Consider the following 9123-nt stretch of genomic DNA (forward strand, 5'->3'; position numbering starts at 1 on the left):
TCGACCGCTCTACCAGTTCCAGGCAGATCTCAACACTCTCGAGGTATTTCAAACGCTGTATGGTGTGGACAGGGGGCCTGCTAAAAAAAACAAAGTTTAAATTCCTCCGAGGTGACACAGTGCGTCTGTCTAAATTAAGGGGCGTGTTTGATAAACGCTACAAACAGACGTTCACCTCCGAGCTATTTACTGTCAATGAGAGACACGAGCGCCAGCCTCCGTATAAAATCCAGGATTTTGACGGTGAAGAGATCAAAGGTACTTTTTACGAGCCAGAGCTGCAGAAAGTCATGGTGGGGGCCAACAAAGTGTTTTACGTGGATAAAGTTCTACAGACCACCACCAGGGCTGGAAAACGTTATTGCTTTGTAAAATGGCAAAACTGGCCTGACAAATTCAATTCGTGGATTCTAGCCAAAGAGCTCAAGGACGTGGGGTAAAATACATTTTGAAGGGCGAGTTATGGGTGAAGAATATGACGGTTTTTATTTAACATTACCCTCCAACAGTAGCCAGGGCACTTACCCGAACAATACGAGCTCCAACTATGTGATGCACCTCGCTCATGACCTAGCCTCTGGACGATGGGATGCGGCTTTGTGGGAGTTGAGTTATCCGCGAATTTGGAGATTAACTGAAAATTTCAGAGGTACTTCATTTCAGAGGTAATGGCGACCTATTCCTGCAACTCTCCACGACCTTGCGGCATATTCTCGGGTTGCAAGACTTGGGACTTATCGGCACCGGCCTGGTCGACGCACCCTATCCCGCGGATATAAGAGGCGAAATGTACAACTTGTATGTGTACAGCGACGTTGTACATAGCCATAGAGTCGGTGACACTTTTGCCCCTCTCCTCAGAACAGTAGAAATTAAAGGTCAGCAGCATGATATCGTCAACATTCAATACGATCGCCCGCACATGCCCGTCAGCCAGTCACATATAGAGAACATCAGAATTGAGTTGAAAAACGATCAGAATAAATTCATCAACTTTACTTATGGTAAGGTCATAGTTAAATTACACTTCAGACCGGCCAAGACATGGTCCAAAAGAAGGGGGGTGGTCTTCATTTTTTATGTAGACTACCAGAAATTAAACTGTAACCTACAAAGATGTGTACCCACTCCCTAGAACTGAAGAGGCATGGCACTCAACATTGGACCTGGCCTCTGGATATTGGCAGATGTACTGTAGGTTGGTGATAAAAAGGGATAAACATGTAAACAGCCTTTGCCACACCCATGGGCCTGTATGAATTCCAAAGATTGACTTTTGGGTTACGTAATGGACCTGTAACATTTCAAAGACTGATGCAGCAATGCTTGGGGGACCTGAATTTAGATACTGTATTATTCTATTTTGATGATGTGATTATATTTTTCCCAGCTTTGAAAGCCATGTACAACATCTAGAAGAGGTATGTCATAGGATGAGGTCCTTTGGACAAAAAAAACCCTGAAACTGTTCAGGATCCTAGGACACCTGGTGGATTCAGAAGGAGTTCGGCCTGATCCGGAAAAAAAACATCCCAACAACCGTCTATGATGTGAGATTTCTAGGATTTGTCGGGTATTACCGACGGTTCATCGGAGGATTCTCAGATAGCCCGGCCTCTTAATGCCCTCTTACAAAATACAACTAAGTATGGGAAAAGAGTGTTCCAGTAGAATGGACACCAGAATGTCTAACGTCCTTTTGTTAATCCTTCACCTCCACAACAAAAGCATTTTCATTGTGTACAGGAGGGATAAGTCATGAGAAGTTTATATATAAATATATTGTGATTCGAGAGGAAGCTCTACAGTCATCAAAAATACCTAAACCTGCATAGTGAGGGAGGGGTAATGTCATGTGGAACCAACATGTAAACAAACTAGCTGTAGCCTATTTACTGATGACTGATTACACTGTGTTATTGGATCACAATTGTAGAGGCGAGAGGCACTTTTATAAGCCGATGTAAGCATACATGTGTGGGGCGATTCCTGTCTTGGCTCTGGTGTGTTTGTGTGTGTTTTAGTGGTGTGGTGGTGGATCACTAAGGAGTTGTCGGACGCGGATATATCGCCTGTGAAGAAAAGCAACAGTCCTATGGATAGGTGTCTGGTGGAATCTCAGACGGAGTGATCCGATGACGCCACCAGCATTTTGTATTTTTCTAAATCCTTCCCTGAGTTGGTGTGGGTGCAGGGGGGTGATTCATTACAGCAAAGAGTGACCTAATTATGGAAGGAAGTCAAGTTAATTCTAAGGTGGCGTAACCAAGATACTAAACCTGTGACAGAATCACCTTGTGGCTTTAGTTTTAATGTATTCTGTCTTTATTTACCCTTAAATTAGATAGGATGTGGCGTCTCTGTTTATATGCACAGAACCAACCGACCAGGCTTGTAAATTGTAGTTTTTAATGTAGACTAAGATATATTTGGAACAATGTTTTTTCAGTCCATAAATGAACTACAACTACTACATTACCAGTTTGGACAAATTTTGTAACCTGTGAAAACTGTTTAGTGTTTTTGATAAAATCTAAAAAATAAGAATGATAACAAAAAAGCTGTATTGTGTATAGTTATGCTATCCCTGATTAAAAAAGCTACTGTAGTTGTTCATATCCATGTCTGAATTGCAAACAATCTAGCACCAGTTTAATTTATGGGCTTGTGATCCATAGTCATAGTATATTATGCACATAACTTTTATGTTTTGATAACATAAACTCAACTGTACACTTCTTGTAACAGCTGCATGTCAATGGTTCGGCCATTTAGAGGAAATGGCTGAGTTTCTCCTGAGCCAGGCTGAGACGCTCGATGCGGCCCTGCAGGTCGTTACGGCGACGGCTGCAGTCCGAGCCCTCGCACAGAGCCTTGTCCACGTCCACCCCCTCGATGAGGCCAAGCATCTCACTGCACAGCACCCGAGCCGACTCCTTCAACAAGAAGAACTGGATCAGCATGGGAATCTGGTCCGACAAGCGCTGAATCACTATCTGAGAGAGAAACAGAGAAGCAACTGGAGTTAGCTGAGCTGGCCTGACTTTTTCAGATGTTTCCAGAAGCAGATAGGCTATCCCTTCAGTTTAACTTTAACATTAATTTTATTTTCAAACGCAAGGTTGAATCGTCACCTCATAGTACGCCTGAAGCATTTCAGGATACTTGCTCCTGCTGTCATATTCAGCGCAGTTCACAGTAGACGGATCTCCCTCCTTCTTCAGGGTCTTGAAGTAGATGCTGTCCTGTGTGTAGACCAGCTGCTCCATCTTAAACTGCTCCTTGATTCTCTCCTCCACTTTGGCCTCCTGACTCGACTGAATTTTGTCAATCTTGTTCTGGGAGTGCACAGAAAACAAAAGCAAATCAGGGCATTTGTGTGACAGGACTGTCAGTTTTTGAACAGAAGGGAAAAGCAGGGAATATAATAAATTCATGACTGACTGAGGTCTTACCAATAACAGTAAAACTATGTGAAAAGGTAATTGAAATAGATTTACCATTGTGACACACTGGAGGAAAGGGTAGTTTGAGAAGCAGGTTTTTGAGACATCGCTGAACTGCTTCTCGATGGTTTCTACCAAAAATAAGTATAATGTCTAATATTTCATGTATGACAATTGACAGACTTCTAAAACTAAATGTTTTTAAGTGTATTACTGTTACATTTATTAAGGACCACTTAAAAAAATAACTAGTTATTAAGGTGACACAGATTCACTACTTGTAATGTGAACATGAATCATTGAGGCTTTGTTCGGTTACCTCTGATGACCTTCAAAGTGTCAAGAGCAGGACCTTGTAGATTCATCAGTCTCTGTACGACCAACTCAAACACTTTGTAGTTGCTGAAACCAGGGAGCTCTCTTCCTCTGTGCTTTAAGTCATACTCTTCCACCACATCCTGTACCATTTTAGAATCTGTTGTAAGAAGAACACCAAATCATTCATACATTAAAGAAAATGCTTTAGGTTTTGGAATACTACATTTTTTTCTATTTTTCTTTTTGTTGTTCTTTGTCATGGAGAAAATTTCAAGACATTTTTTAAAGGTGCTCTTAGCGATGTTGGGTAATGTCACTTCTGTTGACGTTCAAACAAAAAAGAGAACTAGCTCTCTACTCACTCCCCCTTCCTCCCATGCAATGGAAACTCTCCTATGTGAATGTGCATCTCGTCTGTGATTGGCTGGAACAGATTATGTTTTTATGGTCCAGGTTGGACCAAGTTGTTTTTGTTGCCGTTTTTGGAGCCTGGGCTGTCCACAAAGACTGTGTTTTTTTTACAGTGATTCAGAGCATAGGTAGCTAACAGATGGTGAGATGATGTTTGCTGTATCTTACCAAAATGTTTTAGCTTAGAAACTGCGTAACATCGCTTAGAGCACCTTTAATGTAAAGATTGATTTTGTTGGTATATAGCACATGAGTCAAAACTCACATGAGTGACTACTCTCAAGTTCATCTTTCCACTTCTGAAAATGGAGTCGCAGGAGCACAAACAGGTTGTCGTCATTAATAACTTCACCAGCTGACAGCCGGTTGATGTTGTCGTTGAACTGAATTAAAGTCTGTGAAGAGATTTTTTAAAAATGAGTTTGTTTGAGGCACAGCAATGCAATCTGGACTGACCATGGTTGATTAATTTTCAGTCTGATTTAATTATTTTTCAGAAAGATTTTTTAATAGATAAAAAAGTGGCCTACTGTTAATACTCACGTCCACAAGGAAGTGTTTTCTTTGTGGGGGGTCTATGGGAGGACCTCCCACACACTGACTCAAGCTTTTCCTTGACTCCCATAGCTCTTTTTTTAATCTGCTCTGACAGTGTTGGTAGAGAGTTCTAAAAAACACACACACACACACACACACACACATCAATCCATGCTGACTTCCAAACAGTTCCAAACAAGGACAAAAATAAATTCAAACACCATTACAAAAAGTAATCTGTATGTTTGTGGGGGGGGAGGGGGACGACAAGATCACAGACCAGCTGCTCTTTATGATGCAGTGCTTTACTAGCTACAACCACTAGATGGCACTACAAGTATAGACTAAGTTGCAGGGATATCTAAAGCATTTATGACATGAAAATGTCAATTCCATTTTAAATTAATAGTGTTTTTGCCACACAGTACAATACAAATTGTATCAATATTACATATTATAGTCATCATTAAACTATAAGTATTCTGTGATTGAAAGGTTTTAGTTATTTGCCTGTTTTAGGAATGGTGTTTTGCCCATTTTCAGACCGGCACAAACATATACAGGACAAGAAAAAACAGAACTTTCTAGCTTCTAAAGATATATTTAAAAAGATATATAGGCAATATTACATCAGATGGCAATATTACCACAGGCAATATCACATCAGGTGTTAGTTTTGTTCTGATCTAAAAGTACTTACTTTGATGTGGCCCACCAGGTCTTGGGTTAGTTTAGTGGCAAGGCACTGGGTTGTGGCCTTTTCCTCATTGAGAAGACAGCTATATGGGAAAAATGCAAAAATAGATTACAGATTGCAAAAAATAAGAAGATAAAACATACCAAAAAAGGGAGTATGCTAGTCATTGTCGTAAAAATAAGGGCACACGGGACCCAAACATTAAGTCAATATATTATTTTGTAGTAGATTGTGTCTTGGAGAGATATCTAATTACCCAATTTCATCTCTAGTCTAATAGAAGTCTAATAGAATTGTTCTTATACAAAAGTATGTGCCCATTTACCTGAAGTACTTGTGTTGTCTAAAGAAATCTCTCTCCATCCTGGTAGCCTCTGCAAGAGATATCTTGTCCTGAATTTGCTGCTGACCACGGCATTTCACAACTATGTAGCCTTTGCTCAGCGGAATGACTTCATTGTGAACAATCTCCAAAATGTTCTTTTCTGTGCCACGATCTACAAGGTCTGGCTTGGTCAGAATAGCTGTAAAAACAAAAATATTCTGATTATAGGGTACATTCATGTCATTTGGAGGGGATGCTAAATATTAGTTTAAGAAATGTATGTTTGGATTACAAGATATTAACATCTTTTGGAGGGAATATTGATAACCAGTTTGAGAAAAGTATTACCCAAAGTTCTTTTCCCTTCTGGGTCAACTTCTTGGGCCATTTTTCGAGCTTCAGTTGTTGCTATGTCGACATTACATGGAACCACCACCAAGTTGATGGTTTCACTCTTCTCAATAAAGCTTAAAATGAGCCTTTTAATCTTCAACAGACAAGATTGAGAAGGGCTTTATAGTTTTATAACTACAATTCAAACAGGAATATGTATTGCTTTATTATGAAGTTAATAAACAACAAAGGTTTGGAGACCTTCCATCATATTAGATGTGTTTTTTTAATGTGTAGTTTTTTCCTTAACCTGGTCTCAAATGATCAAAAAATATTCAAAAGTTGAAAAAGTGCCTATTAGACCTAAATTATTTCTCTCACCTGATCTCCAATGTCGTCAGGTTGTCCTTTGACAGGCACCCGGGCAATGCCGGGTAAATCAATCAGAGTGAGGTCACACACTTCAGGAGACATGATCTCCAGACTGATCAGCTCGTCACAGATCCCAACACCATTTCCAGACAGCTCGTTCTGGGCTAATGGACACATTGATGAAGGGAAGCTTAGAGTGACAGTATAATAAACAGTTTCCATAACTGACATGAAAGGGTTTAATTATGTAACGGAAATTTAAATTCACTTTTACAAAATAATTCTTGACTTCTTGGACAAATTACCCAATATTACAAGGCAGTGCCATGATCATAACATTTATAAATTAAAGAGATAACATGCAATTATCTTCATAATGATCTATTAGACATGCCACAACCCTCTATCAGTTAGTCATCAAAAAGGCATGTACAGTGTGAGTGCATCTCTACTGGTCTAACACACAAACACATTATATTTGTAGAACAAGCGAACAGGATCAATGTGCAATACACTTTCCATCCTACCCTCAACGACATAGCCCTCAACCATAGTGGGGTCAGTGAATTCAGTAGTCGTGTCTTTGTAGGAGATGATGGCTTTCCACTGCACACCTCCCTTCAACTTCCTCAACTTCAGCATCAGCGGGCATCGAGTTACAATACCTGAGGGGAAAGAGTTTTCTGATTGAGCCACTTGTGATTATGCTACTGGAAATGAGTGCATGCCCACCATCCTATAAACGAGTAGTGAGCAAGCAAAAACATGATGGTACAGATGACAGATACAGCATAAAACATTTCTCTCATAGGAAAATAAAATAAGGGTGATGGGTTAGTGTTTTTTTTAATAGAATGTTTGATAGCAGACCTCACAAACTAATACCCTGGAAATCCAGAGTTCTCGCGAGAGCACAATGGAATTGTCTCTGCGAGACACTCTGGCAAAGAGCAATGATGCACGTTACTTTTTCCCCTTGCATTCCGGGGAACCAGCTAAACTGATGAAGACAGCGCTGAAACATTGGAGGACAGTAAACATGGTCTAGTATTATCCAATTGCATGCAATGAGATTTTTAAATGCATGCTTGTTGCCGCCCCTCAAGTTGGACCATTACATTGCTCTTTGCCAGACCCTTAATCTTTCTAGATTATCAGGGTCTGGATTTTCCAGGCTAACAAACTAGGCCAAATCAAGGACATTCTCCCTAAACAAACAAAAAACAATAGGACATTCTCTGTGGGCAAAGGGTCTCTAATTATCCCTCCAACTGTGTGCAGAGTATATGTGTTAATACAAAGTGTGAAGTCTGGCAATATGATCTCACCACTGCCTCTGGGGAGAGCTACTCCAGACAGCGCCTCCAACACGGAGCTCTTCCCTGAGCTCTGGTCTTCGATCACAGCTATGGCAGGCAGAGTCAGATCCTGATTGATGCCCATCAGGTGCAGTGAGTCGATGAGGTCCAAATAGGGCCGTACCCGTCCACTCAAATAACTGTGGAATACCCCATCCATTTCTTTACTGATGCTAGAGAAAGGGAAGAATCACCACTCTATCAGAAGCAGGTTAATCACAATGTATGCACTGTTGTGTTACTGATTGAGATACATACCCTTTCCCTATCTCCTCCTCAGAGAGAGATTGGATTTCCTCTTCACTATCCACAGGGTTCCACTCATCCATTGTACTGAAGACAAATGAATGGTTTGGATTTCATAGAGGACAGACAGAAATATTAATTTATCCATGTCCATAGATGTCCCTGTGCACAAACCTTCAGTTGAACAGGTGCAGGTGAGGCAAGTAAGTATAATCCAAGAGTGAAAGATCAAAAATCACCGCACACTGATCACTGTAAACTTCATATTTATTTTAGAACGAACAACGCGTTTCGCCTAGCGCTTCATCAGGTTCGCTCTGTACCATCCCCCCTTCCTTTCCACAGGTGAATAAATCAGGTAATGTCACATGACCTTGTTGGGAGATGTTTAGGCTACATATCAATTAGTTCATAATTTCATTAACATCAATATACTTCTTAAACAACACAGAATTAATAAGTTCACATACAACATCAGTAGTTAATAAATTCTTAAAACACCTAGAAATTAGTTCATATGTTTAGGTGACACCAGTAATTCATAAACACCTAATCATTTAGTACATAAGTTCATTATCAGCATCAATCAAATAACATCAGTAATTCAGTGAATAGTAATCCATCAATTTATAAAATCCACCTAATAATTTTGTTCATAAATTCAACAGTTCATCATCAACATCAACAGTTCATCAAAATATCAACCAAAATATCAAGATGTGCATAAGACAATACCTTATTAGTTTGAATATAGAAAATAATTTTTACAAGCCAGTTATTCTGTTCACAAAAAAACACTCAAGTCTTGTTTTTCATTAAGTCCATATGGTTCGACTGTATTCAATTTGTGAATCCAGTAAGCCTCCCTTTTAAGCAATTGTTTTATCAAATCACCACCTCTTACATTAGGTTCAACCCTCTCAATGCCAATGAATCTCAATGTAGTGGCTGAACCATGATTTCTGTCCTTGTAATGTCTGGCGATAGCGTAATCCATATTGTTGTTTCTAATAGAGGCTTTGTGTTCAGCAATTCTTAACTTCACATTTCTTTTTGTTTGGCCTATATACATCAAGCCAC

At 39.8% G+C, this 9123-nt stretch overlaps 1 pseudogene; it reads right to left on the reverse strand.

Annotated features, from left to right (window-relative positions):
* Positions 1 to 232: 232 nt before the first annotated feature.
* On the reverse strand, positions 233 to 8135 carry LOC143109286 (interferon-induced GTP-binding protein Mx2-like; annotated as a pseudogene).
* Between the last annotated feature and the right edge of the window lie 988 nt (positions 8136 to 9123).

Source organism: Alosa pseudoharengus, unplaced genomic scaffold (assembly GCF_046254945.1).
Source record: "Alosa pseudoharengus isolate Yale_2024_CS ecotype anadromous, Long Island Sound unplaced genomic scaffold, YU_APseudo_1.1 YU_APseudo_1.1_scf_7, whole genome shotgun sequence".
Classification (NCBI taxonomy): domain Eukaryota; kingdom Metazoa; phylum Chordata; class Actinopteri; order Clupeiformes; family Clupeidae; genus Alosa; species Alosa pseudoharengus.